This window comes from Sus scrofa, chromosome 4 (assembly GCF_000003025.6).
Source record: "Sus scrofa isolate TJ Tabasco breed Duroc chromosome 4, Sscrofa11.1, whole genome shotgun sequence".
Taxonomy (NCBI): domain Eukaryota; kingdom Metazoa; phylum Chordata; class Mammalia; order Artiodactyla; family Suidae; genus Sus; species Sus scrofa.
This window is the reverse complement of record NC_010446.5, coordinates 104805383-104832636: the sequence shown is the minus strand read 5'-3', so window position 1 is coordinate 104832636 and position 27254 is coordinate 104805383. Positions and strand designations below refer to the sequence as shown.

The 27254-nt window shown below is 41.8% G+C and overlaps 1 non-coding gene across 1 annotated transcript in view; it reads left to right on the top strand.

Moving 5' to 3' along the window:
• Positions 4309 to 27254, top strand: part of LOC100153759 — a 29133-nt gene continuing 6187 nt past the window's right edge. The window contains exon 1 of the transcript XR_002343488.1: positions 4309 to 5078. This is a non-coding gene — a transcript (uncharacterized LOC100153759). The remainder of the gene's footprint in view (positions 5079 to 27254) is intronic.

Genomic DNA, 27254 nt, shown 5'->3' with positions numbered 1-27254 from the left:
TGAGATTGCGAAACCTGACCTAAAACTTGAGGTGGATGGTGGCGTGCGGACCTGTGCTGGAAGACCTACGACGGACACATCATGTGCTTACTTTTTCAAGTGGGAAACGTATTTTAGAAACAATCACCCCATGGGTTTGATGCTGATCCTTAGCAAAATTCTAGGCTGTTTTAATTAAGAGAGCTTGTGAGTACTTGGAGGCACAAAGGAGGAACAAAATCTCTGGACTCAGTATGGTTTCCCAAGGAAAAGCGTTGGATGAATAATCATCAGCATTTGCTGAGCACCCACTGTGCACTGAGCACCAAGCACGTCACTCACTCAGGCCTGAAATAGTCCTTTGGTGCAAGTACTACCCTTATTCCCATTTTCAGAGGCACAGAAGAAACAGAGGCACAGAGGGGTCAATTAACTTGTCGGTGGTCACACAGCTAATTCATGACTGAGCTGGAGCTCAACAAGGCAGATGGGCACTGGAGCCTCTGCTTTTTTTATTATGATTTTACAAAGCCATTACTAATGTATAGCAACATATTTTCAGGACAAAATGAGGACACGCAGGCCACCCTGTGCTCTGCTGAGGCAGAATAGCACTCAGTTAAGCAGCTGGAGCAAGAGAAGCTTATTTCAAGCATCCCAGCCAGCCTGGAAGTTCCTGGGACAGACAATAGGCTAGTTTGCACCATTAACTATTGGTGAAATTTGAGTATTTTAACCTATAACAATGGTAGCTACCTATGGTTTAGCCTATTTCTCGCACTTCTCTTGTTCAATATTTTTGTCAAAAAACCTACACAGGCATCTGCAGTGCTTGTTGAATCACTTTCAGATGACACATAGCTGGGACTCGTTAACCAGAGAGGTAGGTGACAGACATGTGATTCAGGAAGGTCTTTATAGTTCAGAGGGTGGTGGCCTATGATACAATGAATTTTAACAGAAATAAATGTGAAGCTCTGGATTTAGTTCCCAACACTCAATTTACACAAAGGGAGGATGACAGAGCCCTGACTTAACTGAAGTTCCTATGAAAACATGGCATTTCAGGGCTCCACCAGCTAGTGAAGTGACCCCGGAGCTGAGCTGTGTTAATATGCCCTCGGTCCTGGGCTGTGTTAATATGCCCTTGGTCCTGGGCTGTGTTAATACGCCCTTGGTCCTGGGCTGTGTTAATACGCCCTCGGTCCTGGGCTGTGTTAATATGCCCACCCCATCCTCTGATCATCTGGGGTGATCAGAGCGCTGACACAAGGAAGGTGTTCAAAGAAGGGTGTTTGCTGTACATGGAGCAGTTGAGAGAACCGAGAACTTTTAGCCTGAGGAGACTAGGAGATATCTGATAACAGCCTTCAATTATTTATAGAGCTGCCATTTCTACAATCAAGAAACTTGTTCTAAGCACCTGCCATGTAGAAGGAATTGTGTTATATCCTCTGAGAGACTGAGGAATGAGGAAGGAGGCTCTCCCACCTCAAGAGATGTGTGAATAGACAGCGGTCGTCTGACACTGAGGCAACTAAGCTAAGGGATAGTGAAAGGTCGCTGTACTAAAGATACTCTGAATTACGTGGATTTTTTTTTTTTTCAGATATTTGTAAAAAGTTTCAACTATTGAAATGAGTAGTTAACTTGTTTTTCTGTTTGCTGTTATCTTTGTTGTTGTTTTTGGTTGTGCCCGCAGCATGCAGAAATTTCTGGGTGAGGGACCAAAGCCACACCACAGCTGTGACCTGAGCCACAGCAGTGACAGCACCAGATCCTTAACCCACTGGGCCACCAGGGAACTCCTGAGAGTAGTTTATCTGTAAGAGAGGTTAGAAGACTTGATTGGAAACAGAATTTGTTTAATTATAAGGAAAGTATTTCTAAGTAGGAGTTTTCTAAGAATGGAGTAACTGGCAAGGGGCAAGAGTGAGCATTGAGGGCGTTCAGGAGGCTGGTTGGTCAGGTCCCAGCCCTGGGTGGATGGGTTGTGCGAACTCCTAAGACTCCTTCCAGATCATGGGTCTCTGACTCTGTGAAAATAAACCATCAGGTTGAGAACAGAAATGGAAGGAAAACGTAAGCCAGACCTCCTGTGGGTTAACTGTTGGATGTTAGTCACCCTGAAGCCTAACATGAGTATTTGGGGATGGGATCCAAGTTACCACGACGTCGTGTAGTTGCAAAGCAGACTCTGCTTTTGAGAGCATGCCACCCAAACTTATACAACAGTGAAGTCAGATTTCCAGAGCTGGAAATGGCCTTTTGGCTAGTTAGCCACAGCACCCATTTTACAGATGAGGACAGCTCCCTGGAGGGGGGCTCACTGCCTTGCCTGGGGTGACACAGAGGCTTCCTGTTGGCACAGTTCTGCTCTCTCCAGGCCAGGCCACTTTCCACTAAGCACTCTGCTGTCTTATTCAGCTGCCTGAAACCAAAACAGACCAATGAACATAAACCTTTTTCTTGCTATCCCTGTGGCACTTGAAGTTCCCTGGGCTAGGAGTGGAACCAGAGCTGCAGCTGCAGCCTAAGCCACAGCCATGGCAACACTGGATCTGACCAGCATCTGCAACCTCTGCTGCAGTTTGTGGCAATGCCAGACCCTTAACCTATTTAGTGAGGGCAGGGATGGAGGCTACATCCTCACAGAGACAATGTCCAGTCCTTAACCTGCTGAGCCACAACAGGAACACCTGAAAATAAGTCTCTTTTAATCGTATTCATTACCAGACTCATTGGACAATGATTTCCTGTCTAATGGTCTTACTTGGAAGCACTCTAAATTTCAGTCTCTTTTTTGCATGCATGCAGAGTCCAACAGGAAGACCTGGCTTATTTAAGCAAAGGATGAAGCCACCTCTTCCATATGATTGCAGGATTGAGGTGATTTTCTGGACAAGTTGCCCCCTCCCTCATCTTAGAAGACCCCTTGCTTTGTCCACCTCAAGTCTCAGTGCCTCCAGTGTACAGTCATCTTGGGGTGCCCCCTCCAGGCTCCTGGAGTTTCTGGGGAGCAGTTCCACGTTGAAATCTTCACAGATCAGATGGAACAAGCAGCACCCAAGTAGCGGGGGCTGCACTGTAGGAGCAGAAAGGTGAAATAGCAGGGTCAGCAAAGCCGATTTCACCAACCCGACAATTTCCGCCTGCAATTAGCTCATAATCATCTTCAGCCATGTTCTCACAATGGTCACTTGGATTTAAGCTCTATTCCACATGTTAATGTTTGCCCTCAGAAAAAAAGAAGACTGTTTCTCTAGTATATCCTGGTAATCCTGGAGAAAAGAGTGCCTTCCTTGGGCTCAACGGAGACTGGAAGGAGGTGGCTTGCATGCTGCTGAGGCACCAACAAGCGTTTTCCACTGGTCTGTCAGATTTCTTCTAACAAAGGTTCGACCGCAGACCCTCCAACAAATCACATTGAAAATGTAGAGACCTGGGATTTACCAGGCTCTGCCCACTTACTTTATCCAATCTGTTAAGATTCTCAGGACCTACTTGCTCATAAGACTGTTGCCAGGGTACCTAAGTGCTTTAATCGATTCTTGAAATAGGTCTGTGTCTCACCCCTGAGAAGCAAGTACTTCTGTTTCCTTCTGCATCCAGGCTCAAGCTCTTGCCGGAGCAATATGGCGGCGGTGGGGAAGGTTAGCACGTCCTCCTCCCTCTTGAAAATTCTCCTTTGCTAGATTGGTGGGATGGCCGGTGTTTCTTTTTATCCTTTGAAAAATGTTCTTTAGTGTTGATGTAAAGTTCTTTGAAAAAAAATAAGCATTTTTTAAAATGTTACAAAAAGGTCTTTTCCAGGAGGAAAAACAGTATGGTGGAGAGTTCCCAGCATGAGGACCTGGGGACAACAATCAAATGGGCCAAAAGATGCCAATTTGACAATTTAAACCCAGCAGGAGATGGCCAGAGAGCCAACTTCTGTGAATAATCAAGCATGTAAAAGTTGTCCTGTAGATAAATCTTATACATAATGAATTAAATACTGTATTTTTTTAATCCAGATGTTCTGGTGTCTGGCAGATAAGGACAACCCCCCCCACCACCAAAAAAAAAGACTCATAGGGGATTTCTTTTTCTTTTTTGTCTTTTCTAGGGCTGCACCTGTGGCATATGGAGGGTCCCAAGGCTAGGGGTCTAATCAGAGCTGCAGCCACTGGGCTACACCACAGCCACAACAACGCAGGATCCAAGCCGCATCTGTAGCCTACACCACAGCTCACGGCAACACCGGATTCTTAACCTACTGAGCAAGGCCAGGGATTGAACCTGCAACTTCATGGTTCTTCGTCGGTTTTGTTAACCACTGAGCCACGACAGGCACTCCTCATGGGGCATCTCAAAGCCATTGTTCACACAGCGTCATACCTGAAGAAAGCATTAATATCCCATCTTAGCTGTCAGACCTGACCTAGTTTGTGTCCCATTTCTGCAGGGTTGTTGTAAATAGCCAGAGTTAATCTGATAGACTGATTTCTATTAAGGTGACTCTGGCTAGTAATGCCTCAGTTCTCTTCTCAGATATCGTTATTTTTTTTCCATGATGTTTCATGGTTGAATCTCAAGGAGTTTGTGAATTTCAGGTTCCTGGAAATTCAAGAGGGGGCTGGTCAAGGAGTGACTGACACTTTATGGGCTGGGCAGCCCCTGCCTCCAGTTCCCCAGCTCAAGGACTTCCACTGCATGATTAGTAGTGGGGACTTCAGTCCATCAGGACTTTTGAGCCTCAGGTAGGCTGAAAAATAGCCCCCCAAGAGATACCCATCTCTGGTCTCTAGAACCTGTGACTGTTACTTTAAGTAGCAAATGATGTAATTAATTTGATTAAGTTAATGAGCGTATCCTGGTGTACCCAGCTAGGCCTTAAATGCAATCACATGTGACCTTATAAAGGCAGGCAGAGAAAGCTTTGAGAGAGCCACAGAGGAGGTGATATGAAGATGAAGCAAGGAGAGGTGCAGCCACAAGCCAAGGGAGGCTGATGGCCCTCAGAAGCTATAAAGGGAAGAAATGGACTCTCCCCAAGAGGCTCAGGAAGGAGTGTGACCTGCTGCTGCCTTGACCTCAGACTTCCAGCCTCCAGAACCGTGAGAGAACAAATCTTTATTGTTTAAACTACCAAGTTCATGGTCATTTGCTACTGCAGCCACAGGAAATGAAAGCAGGGTCTCTTAGTCTTGAGTTCAAATTCTGACTCCAACTCTATAAACAGTCGTTGCAGTTTCAGACGTAGTTTGTTCTGAACCTCTATTTCCTCATATATAAAATGAGAGCAGAGCTGTGAGGTATCTTTTACAGAATGTTTGGTACCCCAATAACGCTTCATGACATGTTGGGCTTTTGTGGGGAAAAAAACTCCCCCAAAACCTCAGTGGTTAAAGTTGCCATCAGGGAGTTCCTGCTGTGGTGCAGTGGGTTCGTGATCTGGCTTGTCGCTGTGGTGTTGCTGGTTCCATCTGCCGCCTGGTGCAGTGGGTTAAGGATCCCGTGTTGCCACAGCTGTGGGGTAGGTCGCAGATGAAACTGGGATTCAAGCCCTAGCCCAGGAACTTATATGCTGCAGGTGCGGCATTAAAACCAAAAAAAAAAAGGGCGGTTTGCTATCAGTATGTCCACAAACACCATGAAGTTCTCTTCTCAGAGACCTTCTGTAAGTGTCTATGAGAAAAGTGTATGTGTGGGTGGGAGGGAGGGAGAATGGGCACATAAGTGGGTGATGGGCCAGATAGGGGGGTGACAGAGGTGACGTAGAGTCAGTGGGTAAGACATTGTGTTGGAGGTCAGCGGAGGGGTCACAGAATTCTTGCGTGATTGTAGAGCAGATGGACAGGGGCCCTTAGAATTTAATGGGAAAATTCCCTGGTTTCTTCTTGAAGCCTTCGCTTTTTATACCACATCCATATTTTAAACCTCATAACTGAAATCTAAGTACACTCTTCATTTGTAGCTTGTCATCGGAGGGAAAATTACAGAATGGGTCATAGCAGTGGGAAGATTATGGGTTGCCGCTGATAAATAGCTATTTATATGTCCTGAGCCGGCTCTGGGGTATTTTCCGGGTATCATTTCATAGCAGAGTTAACATCATCACATAAAATATGACAACAGGTTGTACACTGCCGATCTGATGAAATTGCAGCCTTCTCTAATGAGCGAGCGAGGCCCAGAGGCAGAAGCTTCCCTGATACCTGTCACTTCCAGTCATGGGCCCTTTGAGTGGAGAGGGGGCACATGGGCAGAGGTGGCAGGACAGACCTCTCATGGTACCCCAGAGCCCACTTTGGGGAGAGCGGTTTCTCAGCTCCAGGTTATAGAGTCCGCTCTCTTCGTCCCGCAGACAAAGCTTTTAAAGCACTGCGTGCAAATGCTCATCACATCTCTCCCATCAACTCACAGCATCATTTCAGAGCTGATGCACCTTTGCTTGTATTGATCCTTAATTGGCAGGTTCTCTGAACTCTCCCTCCCTGCATGACCTCAGCTCGGCGGTTAATGATTTATGAAAGAAATCTACATGCCTCAGAGGTGGTCCATACTTGAAGGCACCACCAGGGCAAATATTTTAAGTGAACCCTTTTTGAAATGAAAATAATCGCAGCAGTGTTCATCTCTTTGGTCGTTTGGGATTTTGCTTCCTCTAAGTATGGGAGGGAGGGGGTGTTTGAACGTTGTTTGGGGAGCACACCTGTACTTGCCAAGCTCATTTTCCTGGTGCCTAAGTCAGTATTACTCTAAGTGAAAGCAAAATGTTTTCCATTTACTGCCTAGACCCACCTGGACATCCAGGTAGTAAACCCCATTGCTTCAGTGAACTCTAACCTGCAGCTTGAGCACATTTGAGAGACATATGTAATACTAGGGTATCACATTTGCTAATGCAGTTATTACTCAGCTCTTTTACATCTGCTGTCTTATTTGTCTTATTCTCTGAAAGCTGGTCAGTACCACTCATTGTCCCCCTTTGGTCATTTTAAATATGAAGAACCTTTATTGTTTGTACTTAACGTATTTGCATATAAAATTTTACTCCCACCATCCGCGCCCCTCAATAAAGGGCCAGCTGGAACTCCAGGCAGGGAGGGTTAAGCAACCACAGGATTTGCTGAAACTCTGCCTCTATTGCTCTGGGCAAGATGGTGCTGGGGTCCCAGCTGTTCCCTGTCGCAGCATCTGCTCAGTGGTTTCAAGTTGCTTGTCAACACCAACCAGGACTGAAAAAAGAAGTTTTAAAATATTCTAATCAAACACCGTTTCTTACTCTCGTGAGCATTATAAGGTGCAGCCCTCTTTCCCCTTGCCCACTTCAGGCCAGCAGATATAGAAAGTCTCAGAATAGATTCAATTCATTAGCATACAAAGCAATTTTGGAATGGAAACTAGACTCCTGGAAATCTCAAAAGTTACACTGTCACGTTAGGCAGTTTAATTTCCTTTTCGAAAGGACAAATCATTCTACTTTATAGAGATTATTGTGCACAGTAGAAGTTCTATAAACTAATTTTAAAAGCTATATAGAGTAAAATTCACATTTTGGTGTACAGATCTATACATTTCTATACAAGTGCAGGTTCTTATAACCAGCATCACGGCTAGAATACAGAACAATTTGCATAAAGAATTCTCTTCTGCTACCTCTTTTCAGTTAGACCCTCTCCCCTTTCTAGTGGTTACCCCTAGAAACCACTGATCCATGTTCTCTGTGCCAACATGTTCGCCTTTTCCAGCATGTCGTAGAAACAGAATCATGGGGTATGCTACCTTTTGATACTGACCTCTTTCACTTAGTGCATTTGAATTCTCTTATGTTATTGCATGTATTCGTGGTGCATTCATTTTTTATTGCCGAGCAGTATTCCATTGTGTAGATGGATCACAGTTTACCCATGCAACCACTTAAGCTAACTTGGTTGTTTCTGGGTTTTGAAGATTATGAGTAACGCTGCCATAGACATTTATGTACAGATTTTTGCATGAACACAAGCTTATTTAATTTTTGTAAGCATGTTAGAGAATATCATTATCCCCATCCTGTAGATGTGGAAACCAAGGCACAAAGAAACTGAGGCAGACCCTCAGATGCCTATAATTTAATCTGTGATATGCAGGCATGTTTTTCATCCATCCAAAATCCATTCCTTTCTTCTTCCTTCTTCACTCAGCCAGACTCGCATTGTGGTCCGAGGGCTCTTCCAACCTTCCCAGGCTTGTTTTCCATTTTATCTCACAAGCATGTCCCGTAAGAAAACCTCTTTGGGAGTTCCTATTGTGGCACAGTAGATAGGAATCTGACTAGTGACCATGAGGTTGAGGAATCTGACTAGTGACCATGAGGTTGTGGGTTCAATCCCTGGCCTCGCTCAGTGGGTTAGGGATCCGGTGTTGCCATGAGCTATGGTGTATGTCTCAGACATGGCTCGGATCCTGCGTTGTTGTGGCTGTGGCTGTGGTGTAGGCTGGCAGCTGCAGCCCCAATTTGACCCCTAGCCTGAGAACGTCCATATGCCACAGGTGTGGCCCTAAAAATCAAAAAAAAAAAGGGGGGGGAGAAAAGAAAACCTCTCTGCGTTTAATCCGACCATGGCATCTTCTCAGAGGACCCGGTCAAACACAACATTGACCCTGTTGTATGTAACTGAAGTTCATTGTTCTGACTATTGAATTATATGAGTGTAATGTCCAATGATAGGAGCGTTGGGTAAACACATTGTGGTATATTCATGATTGCATATTCCAGGCGTTTCCAGATTTTACCATTATGAAGAATGCTGCTATTAGCATCCCTCTGTAGGATCCATAATTTGTCTTGGATATTTTTCTAGAAATGAAATTGCTGGGTCATAGGGTAGGCAGATGGCTAACATTGAAGAGAATGTCGAATTGCTTTATAAAGAGTGTGTGCATTTACACTCCTACCAGCAACATATAGAAGAGCCTGTGGATTCAGAAATCCTCTCCAGTACTTAGTACTGTAGGATTTGTAATTTTTGCCCATTAAATGGATATAAAACATATCTTACTGGGAACTTTATTGGCATTTCCCTCAGGCTGAACATCTTTTTATATTTATTTCCTCTTCTGTGTGCTGTACTGCCTATTTATGTCCTTGCCATTTTTAGGGGGGACCAGGGGGAGGAATGTTTGTTCTTTTTGGACTGAATTGTAGAAATTCCTTATATGCTCCTGATAGTAATCCACTGTTGGTTACATGTATTGACAATATCTTTTCTCAATCCAATTTGTAAGTTGTCTTTTACATTCTTTAAGGGATCCATTGATGAGCACTTCTCAATGTTAAGGTATAAATTTCATTAATTTGAAACTGTATGGTTAACATTTTTGTTTAAAAATTTCTCCCTACACCAAGATTAGAAAGACATTCACCTATATTTTTTATACAGTGTGAATACCTGATTATAATACTTCAGATGCCAAGTTACCACCTCCACCTTACATGTGTGCTCACAGACCTGACAATCATTCTTTTTTTTTTTCTTTTTTTTTTTTTGAGCCACACTGGTGGCATATGGAGGTTCCCAGGCTAGGGGTCGAACAGGAGCTACAGCTGCTGGCCTATGTCACAGCCAGGGCCACTCTCAGATCTGAGCTGCATCTGGAACCTGCAACACTGGATCCTTAACCCACTGAGTGAGGCCAGGAATCAAACCTGTGTCCTCATGGATACTAGTCAGGTTCGTTACTTCTGAGCCACAACAGGAACTCCTATGAAAGCATTATTAATTCTAATATAAAAGCCAGGAATTATAAACAATCCTATAGCTGTCACTCTGTACTAAGACCACAGGAGCAAAAACTTCCCTTCCAGTCAGCATCCCCTTATTTTTTTAAATTAAAATATTTTTTTTTACAATTTTTTTTCCCACTGTACAGCAAGGGGGTCAGGTTATCCTTACATGTATGTTTTTTTTTTTACAATTTTTAAAGGTTATTATCCATTTAGAGTCATTACAAGATATTGGCTATATTCCCCATACTGTACAATACATCCTTGAGCCTGTGTTACACCCGATAGTTTATACCTCCCACTTACCTGCCCCCATAGTGCCCTCCCCTCCCCACTGTAACCACTAGTTGTTCTCTATATTTCTGAGTCTGCTTATTTTTTGTTATATTAACTAGTTTGTTGTATTTTTTAGATTCTACATATAAATGATATCATACAGTATTTGTCTTCCTCTGTCTGTCATCTTTTACTCAGCATAATGCCCTCCAGGTCCATCCATGTTGCTGCAAATGGCAAAATTTTGTTCTCTTTTATGGCTGAGTAGTATTCCATTGTGTGTGTGTGTGTGTGTATCCATTCATCTGTTAATGAACACTTAGGTTGATTCCATATCTTGGCTATTATAAATAATGCTGTTATGAGCACTGGGGTGCATATATCTTTTTGAATTAGTGTTTTGGGGACTTTTTTGGATATATACCCAGGAGCAACATTGCTGGATCATAGGGTAGTTCTGTTTTTAGTTTTTTCGAGGAACCTCCGTACCGGTTTTCCACAGTGACTCCACCAGTTTACATTCCCACCAGCAGTGTACAAGGGTTTCCTTTTCTCCACATCCTTGCCAACATTTGTTATTTGTGGTCTTTTTGGTGATAGCCCTTCTGACAGGTATGAGGTGATATCCCATTGTGGTTTTGATTTGTGTTTCCCTGATGAATGGCGACGTTGAGCATCTTTTCATGTGCCTATTGGCCATCTGCATTTCCTCTTTGGAAAAATGCCAGTTTTTCTGCCCATTTTTCCATACGGGTGTTTGTTTGATTTTTGTTGTTGTTGTTGAATTGTATAAGTTGTTTAATACATGTTGAATATTAATCCCTTATCAGTCATATCATTTGCAAATATGTTCTCCCATTCAGTAGGTATTTTTTCATTTTGTCAATGGTTTCCTTTGCTGTGCAAAAGCTTTTAAGTTTTTATTTGCATTACTGTAGGAGGTAGATCAAAAAAGATATTGTTATCTGAAGTGTTCTGCCTATATTTTTCTTTAGTTCTGCCTATATTTTCCTTTACTTTTATGATATATGGTCTTATATTTAAGTCTCTAAGCCATTTTGAGTTTACTTTGTATATGATATTAGAGAATGTCCTAATTCCATTCTTTTATATGTAACTGTCCAGTTTTCCCTGTACCATTTATTGAAGGGGCTGTCTTTTCTCCATTGTATATTCTTACCTCCTTTGTTGTGGATTAACTGACAGTAGGTGTGTGGGTTTATTTCTGGGCTTTCTATCCTTTTCCTTTGATCTATGTGTTTGTTTTTGTGCCAGTACCATACTGTTTTGATTACTGTAGCTTTGTATTATAGATATTCACCTGTAGATAGTTTATCCTAAAAAAAAAGAAAAAAGAAAAAATTTGCTTTTGTCATTTAAGTGTTTAAGTTATCTGGAGTTATATTAAGAACTAATTTCACTTTTCCCCACATATGTATACCCCCCAAGGTTAATTAATTAATTTATTTATTTATTTTAATATTTTTTTTTATTTTCCCACTGTACAGCAAGGGGATCAAGTTATCCTTACATGTATACATTACATTTTTCCCCCACCCTTTGTTCTGTTGCAACATGAGTATCTAGACATAGTTCTCAATGCTATTCAGCAGGATCTCCTTGTAAATCTATTCTAAGTTGTGTCTGATAAGCCCAAGCTCCCGATCCCTCCCACTCCCTCCCCCTCCCATCAGGCAGCCACAAGTCTCTTCTCCAAGTCCATGATTTTCTTTTCTGAGGAGATGTTCATTTGTGCTGGATATTAGATTCCAGTTATAAGTGATTTATTAAATAGTCTTTTCCCCTTCTACTGACCTTCATGCCAACTCTTTCAGATATAAAATTTCAATGTATTCAAGAGTCTATTTCTGGAATCTCTATTCTATTCCGTTGAATAGTTTGTCTGCAGTAGAAATACAACATCTTATACAGCTTCTTGTAAGTCCTAATATCCAGTAGTGAAGTCTCTTTCTTACTCTTTGAAATCTCCTGGTTAACCTTGATCCCTTTCTTCTTCCACATAACTTTTTATCAGTTTTTCAACTTCCATGAAATATGTTAGGATTTTAGTTAGAATTGCCTTGAATCAATAGACATATTCTGTGAGAATATATATCTTTGCATTATTGAGGCTTCTAACCCCACAAGAGTGATCTCTTTCTCTCTCTTTTTTTAATTTTAGGTCCACACCTGTGGCATATAGAAGTTCCCAGGATGGGGTTCAAATTGGGAGCAGTATCTGCCCGCCTATGCCACAGCCATAGCAATACAAGATCCTAGCCGAGTCTGCAGTGTACACCACAGCTCACAGCAATGCCAGATCCTTAACCCACTAAGCAAGGCCACGGATCATGCCCACATTCTCATGGATAGTAGTTGGGTTCATTACTGCTGAGTCACAATGGGAACTCCTCTGTCTTTATTTAGGTGTTCTTTTTGTCTCTTAGGAAAATTTTATAACTTTCTCATAAGGATATTGCAGATATTATGTTCAATTTATTCTAGGCAAATATGTGTGTGTGTGTATGTGAATGTGTGTTATTGTTATAAATAGTATTTTCTTTAAACTTACATTTTCTAGTTTTTAAATGTTACTGTATTAAAGTATTAAGTAATTTACTATATGATAAGAATGTAGTTGACTTCCGTATTAGAAAAAATATTCTGATGAAAATAACAGTCATGACAGCTAAGAATACTGAATGATAGCTGCTGTCATTGGCTGAGCACATACTTTTGGCTGGCTATGATGCTAAATGCTTACATACATTTTCCTTTTTTATTCTCAGAGCTGATCTGTGAATTTGAAAATAATTCTAACAGATTCAAAAACCAAGGTGGAGGGAGATTGTCTTGCTGTGTGACTTTAATATTTCAATCACCCACTCGGGTCCAGTCCCAAACTGTTCTGACTTTAAAGCACACACTCTAGCTATAATACTGATTATGCCATCCCCTGAGTTTTAAAGGGAAACAGCAACAATAATAAACAAATATCAACCAGTCTATCACTTCTGTATTTCCTGCTTTCCCAGTTAAGTCATCCATAAACAGGTGGTATCTTAATGTTGTTTATATGAACCATCTACAGAAGATGTGAAAAATTTGTTCTCCAAGAGTGTGGTTGCTAATGTCTGTTTAGTAGATCAGCCATTACATTCTTTACTGGCTATACCCTCTCCCTGCTGTATCTGTCCCTGTTATAACAAAGATCCCATGATTCAAGAGGGGTTAAGGAGAGGGCTGTGTCTTCCAGAGTCTGATTTGTCTGTTGGAGAGAGAGAGAGTTATTCTGCTTTATTTTTATGTAGCTCTACTGATCCTGTGTTAAATGTGGCACACACTCCATTCAGGCAGGTTCGTGATGAGCAAAGAAATGCTTTCATTTGTGAGCATGATATGCCCTACACCCCAAAGCCACACTGTAGAATACAAGGACACATGAGACTTAAATTCTTACATAACAAGCCCGCTTGTAGTAGATACATAATCATTCCTTAGATTTGCATTGCAAAGCAACTTCACAGTGCATATCCAGCTAATTTAATCTTTCCCAAACCGCAGGACATAAGCTGGGTAGGTGCCACTGTGCCCACTTTTTAAATGCGGGAGGCAAGACCCAGAGGAAGTAATTCAGCCAAGTCATAGTGCAACTGTAAAACAAAAGCTACAACTAGACTGATGGGGACTGATTTCCAGTCTGGACTGATTTCCACTCTTTACCTCTTCACAGGTCATAGTCTTTGGGGTTCTACTTTCCAAAGCCCCCAGGAAAAGACATGCCCTTGTGAACCCCTTCTCAGATTTTCTGCTCTAAAAGAGATAATATCCTACTGATGCAGAAAAGCACTGAGCAGGTGAGACAGCCCCAACCACCAGAGTCTTGGTAACCATCAGTCCTCTTTTTGTTCAATGTAAATTCAGATTCCTACTTAACAAGCATTTCTTGAACCTAATAGCTCTAAAGAGGCAGCATTGAACTTGGCTGTTCTCCAATACCAGAGCTCTTTTCACTGCATGTTGAAAGAAGAGCATCATATAGGAGTACCTTTAGGACCCTCTGACCCTAGGGAGTAGAGTGCTTGTTGTCCCTGAGGGATCCCTTTATGGAGTGAGTGGAGGACTCCCCTTTCTCTCTTTGGACCTCCCATTCCCCTAAGTGAGAAGCTGTCTTCCCTTCTACATAAACCTGTGGCAGTATAGAACCAGCTTCCCCGATGAGCTGGAATCCTAAATCAGGAACTCCAGCTTTCTCTGGAGTAAAGATTTGGTAAACAGGTATATCTTCTCCCAGTCTATTTCTAGAGGTATGTGTATATTTTGTTATACAATGAAATTTTAAAGGTGTGCATTCTGTTTAATTAACATGTATTGGGCATCTTCATGGTCTTCAAAACTTTTACAAAAACTAGCCTCTAAAGCCTGCAAAATATTCCATCATTTTGATATACAGCAATTTATTTAATCAGTTACACATCATTAGACCTTTAGGCAGTTTTCCTTTTTTTGTTAAACATCTTTGTGCATAAAAATGTGTTCACATACTTCTTACTATTTGAGGGTAGATTCACACACGTGGAATTCTTTTTTTTTTTTTTTGTCTTTTGTCTTTTTGTTGTTGTTGTTGTTGTTGTTGTTGCTATTTCTTGGCCGCTACCACGGCATATGGAGGTTCCCAGGCTAGGGGTCAAATCGGAGCTGTAGCCTCCGGCCTACGCCAGAGCCACAGCAACGCGGGATCGGCGCCGCGTCTGCAACCTACACCACAGCTCATGGCAACGCGGGATCGTTAACACACTGAGCAAGGGCAGGGATCAAACCCGCAACCTCATGGTTCCTAGTTGGATTCGTTAACCACTGTGCCACGACGGGAACTCCCTTGGAATTCTTAGTAGAAGGTTAAGAACATTTTTAAGATTTTTGATACCAAAAAAAAAAAAAAAAAAAAAAAAAGACTATACCATTTTATACTCCTTCCACAGTGGGGAAAAAATGCTAACCTTACCAGATTTGGGGTGCTGTTGTTTTTCAAATGCTTTGTTATTTCGATGGGTTTTATAATGGCATCTCAAGGTTGTTTCAATACTTCTGAGGGTAATCTTATTTTTTTCAACTTTGTTAGTCATTTATTCTGTCCTTTGCTTACTTAAAAAAATTGTAATCAGAGTGTTGCTCTTTATTTCTTTAGGTATTAAGGATAGAAATCCTTTTGCAGAAGCATTTGTAGCAAATGCTTTCTGCCAGATTGCTGTAAAGTTTTTAAATATTGTAATGACTTCTTGATGTACTTAAGTGTTATATTTTCATTGAGGAATCTATTCCTCTTTTCTGACTCCCTCTGTTGATTATCTGTACAGAGAATCCTTTCCCACCCAGGGCACTGACAAATATTCATCTCAATATTTTCACATTTTGGTTTCACTTAAAATGTTCTCCTTTATCCATCTGGACTTATTTTGATATATGGTGTATGAGGCAATACATTTTTCTTTGTTTGCAAATAGCCAGATTTTTCAACAGATTTGGACGGACTGAATCTTGATGATAAATTGAACCAAACACACACACAAGGGCGATGAGGGATTCATAAAGCTGGGGTGTTCAGAACCCTGATGGATTGTTCGATGAGCACTGGAAAAGTTGTCAAATAAAACAAATATTTGTCAGCATCTGAGTTGGGTTCTAGGTTGTCTCTCTTTTTCTCTTTCTCCCCAAGTGAGGGAGCTCCCTTTACCACAATGGAGTGTCCTAGGTTCAAGAAACCAAGAGGTGGAGCAGACCAGAATTGTCTCATGATGTGAAGACCTCCATCGACCCCTGCAAAATGAGATGCTCCTCAAAGCAATTTAACAAGGGATGCCGGAAGGGGTGGAGAGGTATCCTTCTCATAGATCCAGGCTGAAACTTACAATCAAGCTGTTTGTGCTCCTTGCATGTCTCTAGCATTACACTGACGATACCATACTATAATTTACCTTCTTGTGACTTCCCCCTTATCCTGCTCCTAGTCTCTGTGTGTGATATTTGCTTATGGAAGTAAAATAACACCCAGTAGAGTACATAGATAGTTGGATGAGTTTTGATAAGTGTAAAAACCCATTTAACACTGCAATAAGACATAAAACATTGCCATCATAATAGAAAAATTCTCTATACCCCTCTTCCTGGTTATCACCCTCCTTCATCCTGAAGTGACAACTGTTTTGATTTCTGTCGCCACAGACTGGTAGTGCCTGTTCTTAAGACTCCATACTAATTGAATTTTTAAATATATATTCTATGTGTCTGGCTCCCAAAATACTGTATAATCAGAGAGTCATCCATGTTGGTTCAAGTATTATAGAATATTTCTTTTTGTTGCCAAGTAGCCCCAACACTTTTTTTTTTTCACCAACCTAACCATTTTTTTCTTTTTTTATTAATTTTTTATTGTTATTTCCCCAATACAGTTTTTTTCCTACTATACAGCATGGTGACCCAGTTACACATACATGTATACATTCTTTTTTCTCCCATTATCATGCTCCATCATAAGTGACTAGACATAGTTCTTAGTGCTGCACAGCAGGATCTCATTGCTAATCCATTCCAGAAGCAATAGTTTGCATCTATTAACCCCAAGCTCCTAATCCATCCCACTCCCTCGCCCTCCCCCTTGGAAATCACAAGTCTATTCTCCAAGTCCATGATTTTCTTTTCTGTGGAAATGTTCTTTTGTGCCATATATTAGATTCCAGATATAAGTGATATCATATAGTATTTGTCTTTTTCTTTTTGACTTACTTCACTCAGTATGAGTCTCTAGTTCCATCCATGTTGCTACAAATGGCATTATTTTGTTCTTTTTTATGGCTGAGTAGTATTCCATTGTGTGTATATATACCACATCTTCCTAATCCAATCATCTGTCAATGGATGTTTGGGTTGTTTCCATGTCTTAGCTATTATGAATAGTGCTGCAATGAACTTGCGGGTGCATGTGTCTTTTTAAAGGAAAGTTTTATCTGGATATATGCCCAGGAATGGTGTTGCTGGGTCATATGGTAGTTCTATTGTATAGTTTTCTAAGGTACCTCCATAATGTTCTCCATAATAGTTGTACCAGCTTACATTCCCACCAACAATGCAGGAGGGTTCCCTTTTCTCCACACCCTCTCTAGCATTTGTTATTTGTGGATTTATTGATGATGGTCATTCTGACTGGTGTGAGGTGGTATCTTGTGGTAGTTTTGATTTGCATTTCTCTAATAATCAGTGATGTTGAGCATTTTTCCATGTGCTTGTTGGCCGTCTGTATATTTTCCTTGGAGAAATGTCTAGTCAGGTCTTTTGCCCATTTTTCAATTAGGTTGTGGGCTTTTTTGCTGTTGAGTTGTATAAGTTGCTTGTATAATTTAGAGATTAAGTCCTTGTCAGTTGTATCATTTGAAACTATTTTCTCCCATTCTGTAAGTTGTCTTTTTGTTTTCTTTTTGGTTTCCTTTGCTGTGCAAAAGCTTGTCAGTTTGATTAGGTCCCATTGGTTTATTTTTGCTTTTATTTCTGTTGCTTTGGGAGCCAACACTATTTGTTGAAGAGCCTGTCCCTTCCCCATTGATTGGATTTAGCACCTTTGGGAAAGATCATTAGATTGTAATAACGGGGTTTTTTTTTTTTCCTATTCTATTGATCTATTTGTCTATCTTTACACCAATAACATGCTGTCTTAGAAATTGACAAGTTAATAACTAACATTTACATGGAAATGTAAAAGACTGAAAACAGTCATTTAAAAAAATACTAAAAACTTTACAGAGACTTAAAATTATGTTGCATAAAGCCTCCAACTATTTTATTTTTATCAGCTTATCAATTTCCACATAAAAGTTGCTGGTACTTTGATTGGACTTTCATTGAATCTATAGATCATCTTTGTGAGAATCAACAGATGATCTTTGTGAGAATCAACATCTTTATCATTTTGATTCTGTCACTCCATAAGGATGGCATATCACTCTGCATTTATTAGATCTTTCTTAATTTCTCTCAGCAATATTTTATATTTTTAAGTACAGAGGTCTTGTACATCTCTTAAAAATCATTTGCAGGTGTATGGTGATATTGATTCTGATATAAATGGCATCGACTTTTAATTTCCTTTTCTAATTATTTGTTGATAGCCTGCAGACCTATAAGGTAAGTTTTCCATATCGATCCTCTATCCTTAAACCTTGTGAAATATTCTTATTAGCTTTAGTAGCATTTGGAGGGTAGAGTCCTTGGAGTTTTCTGTATATAAAATCATGGCGTTATAAATAAAGATAATTTTACTTCTTCTTTCCTAGTCTTTACAACTTTTCTTTCTTTTTCTGCCTAGTGGAAAGACCTCACACAAAATGTCGAATACAAGCAAGGAGCGTAGACAGCCTAACCTTGTTTCTGATCTTAGCAGCAAAGTGTTCCATCATTAATTTGATGTGAGGCACAGAGTTTTTATAGATACCTTTTGTAAGATTGAGAAGGTTCTGTTTTATTCCTCCTTTGCTGCAGGTTTTAATCATGAGATGATGCTGTAGTTTAATCATGAAATGATGCTGAAGATGCAGCTACTTTCCTGGATTTACTCTGATGTAGATGTGATTTTTTTCCCTTTATTATTTTAATGAGATGGATTATGTTGATTGTTTTTCTTATATTTTCACCAAGCTTGCATTTATTTGGGATAACCCCATTTGGTCATGATACGTTATTGTTTTTATATATTGATGAATCTGAGTTGCTAATGTTCTGTTAAGGATTTTTACATCTCTGTTCATGAGCAACACTGGTTTGTAATTTTCTTGTAGGGTATTTGTTGGGTTTTGGTATTAGAGATTTGTCAGGTTTTGGCTTTCCAGAAAGGGTTGAGATGTAGCCCTTCCTACTCTGTTTCTGTCAGGGATTGTTTAAGATTGATATTATTTCTTAAGTGCTTGACAAAATTCACCATTAGCACTGTCTGGGCCAGATGTGTTCTGTGTGGAAGAAATTTAATTGTAAATTCAATTTCTTTAACAGATACTCAGGTCATTTATTTCTTCTGGTGTCATTTTTGAAAAATTCCATTTTTCAAGGGATTTATCCATTTCCTTTATATTGCGAAACTTGTTGGCATAAAGTTGTTTAAAATATCCCCTTATTATTTTAACGTCTATAGGATTTGTGGAAATATCCTTCCTTTTATTCTTCATAGTGGTCATTTGCATTTTCTCTTCAGCTTTTGTTGTTCGGTCTAACCAAGGGCTTATCGATTTTATTGGTCTTTTCAAAAAATTACTTTTTGGCTGTTTATTTTCTCTATTGTTTGTTTTCATTTCATTTATTTCCACTCTATATTACTCCTTCTTTCTATTTACTTTGAGTTTACTGTTCTTTTACTGGCTTCTTATGATGGAAGCTAGGATCACTGATTTTAGTCCTTTCTCATTTTCTAATATATAAGCATTGAAAACTCTAAATTTTATTCTGAGCATCACTTTATTTGTATCTCAGAAATTAGGTAATGTGTGCTTTTATTGTCATTTATTTTTAAACATTATCTAATTTTCCACGAGATTTTTCTCTTGAGAAGTGTATTACTTAATTTCCCAATATTTTAATATTTTCTAGATATCTTCTAGCATGGCCAGAGTTTGGATACATTTTGTATGATTTTTATGTTAACTAAATTTTTCTAGAGCTGCAATGTAGGTCGCAGATGCAGCTCTGATCTGGCGTGGCTGTGGCTGTGGCGTGGGCTGGCAGCTCTAGCTCTGATTTGACCCCTAACCTGGGAACCTCTATGTGCCACGGGTACATCCCTACAAAGCAAAAAAAAAAAAAAAAAAAAAAAAAAAAAAATGGAGAGTTAAGACTAAAACACAGCCTTGCCTTCAAGTAATTCATGGTGTGATATGTATATGCATGGCTCTGTACAGTTTTTCAAAGAACTCCAGAAAGACAGAAGGATGGATGTGAACTCTAAATGGAATCTGAACAATATGACCAAAATTTATAGTGATGCAGTAACTACCACTTTCAGCTGCTCTACAGTGTATAGTTGGTATGCATTTTCTTAAAGAAGGAAAGGTGTGATGTAGAATGATCCATGTGGTTCCTAGAGCCCTTGCCACTGAGTTCAGAAATTTAATGGGCATAGCAGAAGAAGGAAAGAAGGGGTGCATATCAAAGAGCAAATATAATAATCTATTAAGAAAATGGATACTCTTCAGAAAATGTAGGCATTCCCATCATGGCTCAACAGAAACTAATCTGACTAGCATCCATGAGGACACAGGTTTGATCCCTGGCCTTGCTCAGTGGGTTAAGGATCCAGCGTTGCCGTGAGCTATGGTGCAGGTTGCAGACACTGCTCGGATCTGGCATTGCTGTGGGTGTGGCATAGGTCGTCGGCTACAGCTCCGATTAGATCCCTAGCCTGGGAACCTCCATATGCCATGGATGCAGCCCTAAAAAAAAATGGAAAAGAAAATATAAAATAGCAAAGGATGGTGGGTGATAATGATGTTGATCATGGCAGCTAACATTTATCGAGCATTTACTATGTAGAGCTGTGGTACTAAACATTAAGTTCCCCAAACCCTATATCATTATGGCCACCTTGCAGATGAGGACACTGAGACAGAGCGATTAGCTGCCTGCCCAAGACCACATGGTTAAAAATGAAAAAGACAGGACTCATCCCAAACACTATGGCTCTTGAGATTCTGTGAAAAAATTCTGAGGGCTGTTATCCCTTATTCAGTGGGACTCATCCTAAATAGGGGCCTGGGTCCTCCAGGAAGGAAATAGGATTTTGACATACCTTTGGGCTGTATTTTTGGAGGTAGAGTCGGCAAGAGTTTTTCAATGTATGCCAAGTATTGTCCAAGTCAGATGTGGGGGAAAAGCCAGTCCATAAGGACCAGCAGAAAATTCAAGGTGGAAGCAGAACTAACAGGGATGAGAGGGGACGGACAAGGGACTGGTGACAAGAGCAGAACCAAAGAGGGTCCAGACTGAGGCAGAAGTCAGATGGTGATGGTGGGCCACCAATGCTCTTGCCAGGCACCGTGGGTGGCACTTTGGTGTGATCTTCACAGCCGCTCAGTGAGGTAATCACTACTGTCTCTCCCTCACAAACTGGCCCAAGGTCACGTGTATAGTATATGGACTTAGAATTACCAAAAACCTTAGCCATTGCTTCTCTCTAATGGTGGTGGTATGTGAGGATCCGAGGAGCTGCAGGATGGTCAGGACCCCAGCGATTGGGGCGGATTCCCCTTGGGAAGCCACTGCCACTGCCACTGCATGATGGCTTGTAGTGGTTGAGCTAGCTTTCCAATGGTATTGCTCCCAAGACTTATAAGAGGCACCCCAAATTTTAGGATCAAGACAACAAAAAGTTTTCAATTACATTTGGCAAAGGACCAAAATATGTCCATTGCTTGACATCAGTATTGTTATTGGCATAATAGGAACAGATGACAGGAAATGCCTCCTCTGAGTATTTATGTCCCTTCCATTTTTTCCTATCTAGAAAGTAACCTCCAATTGGGAAAGGAAAGCTTTGCACAAATATTGGTGACGGAAAATGGAAACCAAGGCAAGAGAGAGTGTTTTAAAGGAGCCCCTGGGGTCCAGGGACCTGGCCAGATAAATTATATTCTAGGAGACTTGCTGCCTCCTCCAAGAGGCAGAGGCTTTGAGGAAAGGTGCTAGAAGCTCAGTCATGAGAAAATGCTGATCCTTTAAATAAAGGGCAGGAGGGTTGATGATCTTTTGTCTGGTGAGCTGGGTGTTGTTCCCAGGTTGAGAGGCAAAGAGCCCACATTTTCCCAGGCTTGCCATGTTTTTTTTTTCCTGAGAGAGCTGCTAGACTGGTTTTCCAGGTATTGTGCAAACAGAATGCATTGGGGTTGCAGCACATTTGACAGATAAAGTGTCTGTCCTTGAAGACGAGCTCTACCTCTGAGTAAAGGCTGATGGCAGGTTAGGTAGGTGAGAAACTGATTGGATGCAGGTAGGTAGGTGAGAAACTGATTGGATGCAGAATACTAATTAATGGAGCGACGTTGATCTAGAGAATGGATCATTCTCGCTACAGACATCTGGCCTCCATCTCGCCCTGTTAAGTATTTTTATTAATGACTCAGATAAAGACACTGATGGCCTGGTGATAAAAATCTGTGAGTGACGCAAAGCTGGAAGAGATAGCTACTACACCGGACAGTAGAATTGCAATGCAAAAAAGATGTGACAGACTGAACAATGGACCAGATCTAATAAGATTATGTTTAATGGGGATAAATGTACAGTCCTACACTTGGTTGGAATAAACAAGCAAATAAGACAGAATAAGCAGCAGGTGGGAGAGACGTGCTTTGATAGTAGCCTGTGTGAAAACGACAGGGACGTTTCAATTGATTATAAGCTCAAAATGAGTCACTCGTGTTCTGTAAGCTTCGATTGTCGTGGAAGTGTGGGTGGAGTCATAAGGGAGGCCATGTCCTTTCTTGCTCTGAAATGATGGCTCATATTTGCAGAGCACTTGTTGTATGACAAACATCTTTATATGGATTCTCCCCCATTTAGTCTTGCTACTGGCCTTTGAGGGGCTATTATAACCCCATTTTATAGATGAGGAAACAAGAATTCGGAGACAGGTTACTTAAAGTCACATACTAGAGCCAGGATACAGAGATAGGTGTCGGGACCCCATACAGTGTGCGAAACCGCCACGCCAGGCTACCTTTGGTCCCTTTAGCTCATCCCTAGAAAGTCATCAGTTCACCTTATAAAAGGGAACATGGAAGCTGAAGGAGCTGAGAAATTAAAATCAAATCACACACAAAATGGAGAAAGACTGGGGGCTGGGCTGTGACCCCTCTCCTCACATGTGTCATAGGTTTAGATTGTTCCTCCTTGGGGTCCTGGAGGGCAGAGCCACAGCCAACAGGGTGAGGATACAAAGGGGGCATATTCAGGTTCAAACAAGCATGAACTTTCTGATAATGCCAGCTGACCGTGGACTGCACGAGGGAGTGTCATGAGGTGGCATCAAGCACAGGCTGATGGGTCACTTTGTTAGGAACCATCACCAGACCAGGCGACTTTCAGGTTCTCATCCCCCTGAGAGGTTCTGTGCTTCCAGAGGAGTCCTAGAATGAAGAGCTGGGCACTTTTAGGCCCAGGGCAATAGCCTGGGGCTTTTGATTTCCTGACTTTCAGCAATGAACACTGATAACATGGCTCTCATCCAGGGAGCTGCTTTTTTTTTTTTTTTTTTTTTTTTCTAATTTTATTCCTCAAGGATTTTTGAAGTATGTACTACTCTTTACCTATATAACAAAAGTCCCTAGACAGCTGCCTCAGATCCATTATGGAAGGTAGAAGAAAAAATAAAGGGACAAACAAAATACGTAAGGTTCTTGACTCTTTCTTCCACACTGGCATCTGCATCTTCTCACTTCTGTTAACATATCTACCTAATAGCCTTTCACTCCTTCATCCCCACCCCAAAGTCAGCCTTTGTAAAGGATGTTCTTTTTATTCTTTTAAGAATTCTATTTTAGGAGTTCCCTGGTGGCCTAGTGGTTAAGGACTTGAATTATCACTGCTGTGCTCAGGTCACTGCTGTGGCACAGGTTTGACCCCTGGCCCAGGAACTTCTGCATGTTGCGATTGCAGCCAAAAAAAAAAGAGAAAGAAATTTATTTGGTAGACAAAACTGTGGACTTGAGCCCAGAAGAGAGCCTCTAAGATGGCTCTGAGGGTTGGCTCCACTGCTGTTCTCTCTTCAGCTGTGGTCTAATGAAATGGAACTTTTTGTATTTGAGGCATATGGAAGTTCCCAGGCTAGGGGTCCAATCTGAGCTGCAGCTTCTGGCCTACACCACAGCCCCAGCAACATGGGATCTGAGCCATGTCTGCAACCTACACCACAGTTCATGGCAATGCCGGGTCCTTAACCCACTGAGTGAATCCAGAGATTGAACCTGTGTCCTTGTGGATATTAGGCTCATTACCGCTGAGCCACAATGGGAACTCCAGGAAACTTTACATGAATGGTTATAATTATAAACAGAAGTGAGTAGATAGGTTCACAGCAAGGAACTGAAGATAGAGTCCATCTGTAAATGACTGTATGATCCACAGTGCATGGACTCTGGTGCATCCATTTGATTACTGAGAGATTTCTCTCTTCTAGGCTTCCAAAAATCTAGAGTATTTTTTGTCTTTGTTCTGGATAGTTAGGATTTGTGGACTCATGGTCCCATACATAAAATGTTTTCAAAGTATAGCCTCTTGTGTTAAGAGAAGAAACAATAGCTCAGCATTGAGGCTGACAGTCCATCAAGCTCCTAGCCAGCTAATCCATCAGGGCAGCTCCTATCACTTACCCGGTGGTGGAGAAAGCATCTGCTGCCCAGTGTGATGAGGCGACGTCAGGCACTGGAGGTAAATGGGCTCGGCCTGCACTCACCAGTCTGATGCTACAGTTGTGTTTTCCTAGGAAGCCTATACCATCGGAATCACGCCTGCCAAGGAAGAAATTCTCTCTTCTCTCTCTTTTTTTTTTTTTTTTTTTTTCCCCGAGACATATTTCTGTATTTCCCCGGTATCATTTAAGCATATTAAATCACTGTTAGTACGCAGAATGGGCATCAAGTTAGCATAAGATCTAATCAGAGTGAGTCGGCTGGTCTCTGAAGGCTTTATTCCTTTTGTCTCTTTCCTCTGTTTTCTTGTTAGACTGAAGAGCCTTTTTTGACATCCTCATTTGTTCTGCTGTGTAATAGCATGGGATCTTTCGGAGCTGTTGACATCTGCTCCACTCTAGAGAGCTGCAGAACCGAGCCAGCAAAGCAATAATAATTAGGCCCGAATGGACGGCGAAGATGCAAGAGAGGAGAAGGAAGATGAGAAAGAACACATTTGGCGCCTGGTGTTCAAACCTGGAGAGGGGGGCGTGCATGTGTGTGTACACGCACTGGGGCCACTCTTTTTTTTTTTTTTTTAATCATTTATTTATATATTTTTTTTCTACTGTACAGCATGGTGACCCAGTTACACATGCATGTATACATTCTTTTTATACATAAGTGACTAGACAGAGTTCCCAGTGCTACACAGCAGGAGCCCATTGCTAAGCCATCCTGAAGGCAACATTTTGCATCTATTTACCCCAAGCTCCCAGTCCCTCCCACTCCCTCCCCTTCCCACTTGGCAACCACAGGTCTATTCTCCACGTCCATGATGGGGCCACTCTCATATGTGTGTTGTGGACACAAGTCATTTTCCAATGGGAATGGACATCAGTCATGCTCAGAGTTCTCCCATCCCTCACTCCTTTCCCCTTCCCCCGGAAGGCCACCCCTAATGTGGGTGCTGCTTTCTCCGTGTGCAGAGGAGGAGCTGAGGACCTGTCCCGACCCTTCTCTAGACACCGCTCTCCGGGGATGAATTAGGTTCTTTGGGAAGATGCCATACAAGTCTTCCTGCTTATCAAGAAACGGTCGGCTGGCCACACACTACCATTGAAAATGCTGCTGGTGTCCATGCAATGCTTAGTATTTGCCAGGTGCTGTGTAAGCCGTTCATGTGCAGTATCATTCCTCCTTACAGGACCCCATGAGAGAGGTGTAACTTATCCACACTTGCAGATGAAAAGATTGGGGCCTACAGTGGCCCCACAGCTAACGGAATGTGGCTTCGGGAGTCGAACCCAGGCCTCTGTGACCCAGCACCTGCATTCTTAGCTCCTAGGCCATATTCTCAGAGGCCTTACTTGTATGGGAAGAGAGACTGGTTTTTAAAGGCTATGGTTACACAAAAGAACCAGTCATGTCATTCATTTGTGATTCTTCAGCAGAGCAGCCAGGCTGCTCAGTGACACACGTAGTCAGTTCCAAGAACAACCGATCAGTTCAACGACGAGAACTGAAATGAAATCAACCCCTGCAAACCAGAGAGCCCACTTTCTTCTTCTGGGTTAACTGATTACTTTGTAGAATCCAGGAATCTTGAGGCCAAGTGTCTTGAGGGCCATCAAGGCACAGGGGACTGAGCCCTGCACTGAGTCCTAGGACCCAGCTCCATTCTGGTGGCCAGTGTACTGGGGTTGGTCTGACCCTGAGCACAGTGGGAGGCAGACGAAGCTCATGATGGAGAGCATGTTTCCTGCCTGTGCCATCTGTACCCCCAGCCTTGTTCCCACCCAGCCCTGCTCCAGAACTTGAACCCTAATGCTCTCCCGACATCCTTCACTTCGTCAGAGCCCCTTCCTGAGGAGTGTCAGGTGACTCATTTACACAGAGTGACCCCTCTTAGATCCATTTTAACTAGGAAAGATGTCTTAATTAGGCCGAAGGAGTACATCTCTGGTAGTGGCATCTCAGGCCTCCCCAAGCTAATAGGACAGCAGGGGGCTGGGAAGGACATCCCTCTGTCCATCTCCTTATCATGCTCAGTGGGATGCGACAGGGCCTTCTCCCATCTACTCATGGCTGGGTGGTGGCAGGGATGGAGAAGGGCCAAGGACACAGCACCTTCCAGGGGTCCAGCTCAAGGCGGGGGAGGCCTGGTGTGTTGTGTGGGAAAGCACTTCACAAAATTAACATTGCGAAGCGTGAAACAGAGCACTGAGTGACATTCTGGGGAGGAAAAGGCTGATCTAACCCATTGGAAGCTTGGGCAGGAAAAAAAAAAAAAAAAGCAAAGTGGGATTACTCTTGGGAGACAAAAATCTAGAGCTAGAGAGATAAAAAGTCATGTGTGACACAATGTCTGTCAGCAGCTGTGCCCCTGAAAGTCACCCGACAGGAAGATCAGGCAGCAGCAAGATGGAAGCTGCCAGGGCGACAACACATCAAGGAATTCAAGGGCCAATTTGGGCCATGGGTAAAACAGGACCAAGAAAGAACAGGAGTCCTCTCGGCATGTGCCCGGCATCAGTACATTGGTGCTGGAAGGCCCACCTGGGCCAGAATTAGCATTAATTGCCCAATAGTAGCCACCATCATGCCATATTTATAGCTGGTAGCTCCTATGATCACTAGGAGACAGTGGGTGAAAGGCACTCAGCCAACCAGGACTCAGGGTGTAGGGCAGCACATCATCCTTGTGGCTTTGGGGTTTTTTAAATTATTTTTATTTTAATAATCCCAATTGAGTTTTACTATATTTATAGTTGTACAACCATCATCTAGTTATTTTAAAATTCATTTTTATACAATTTTTAAGGTTA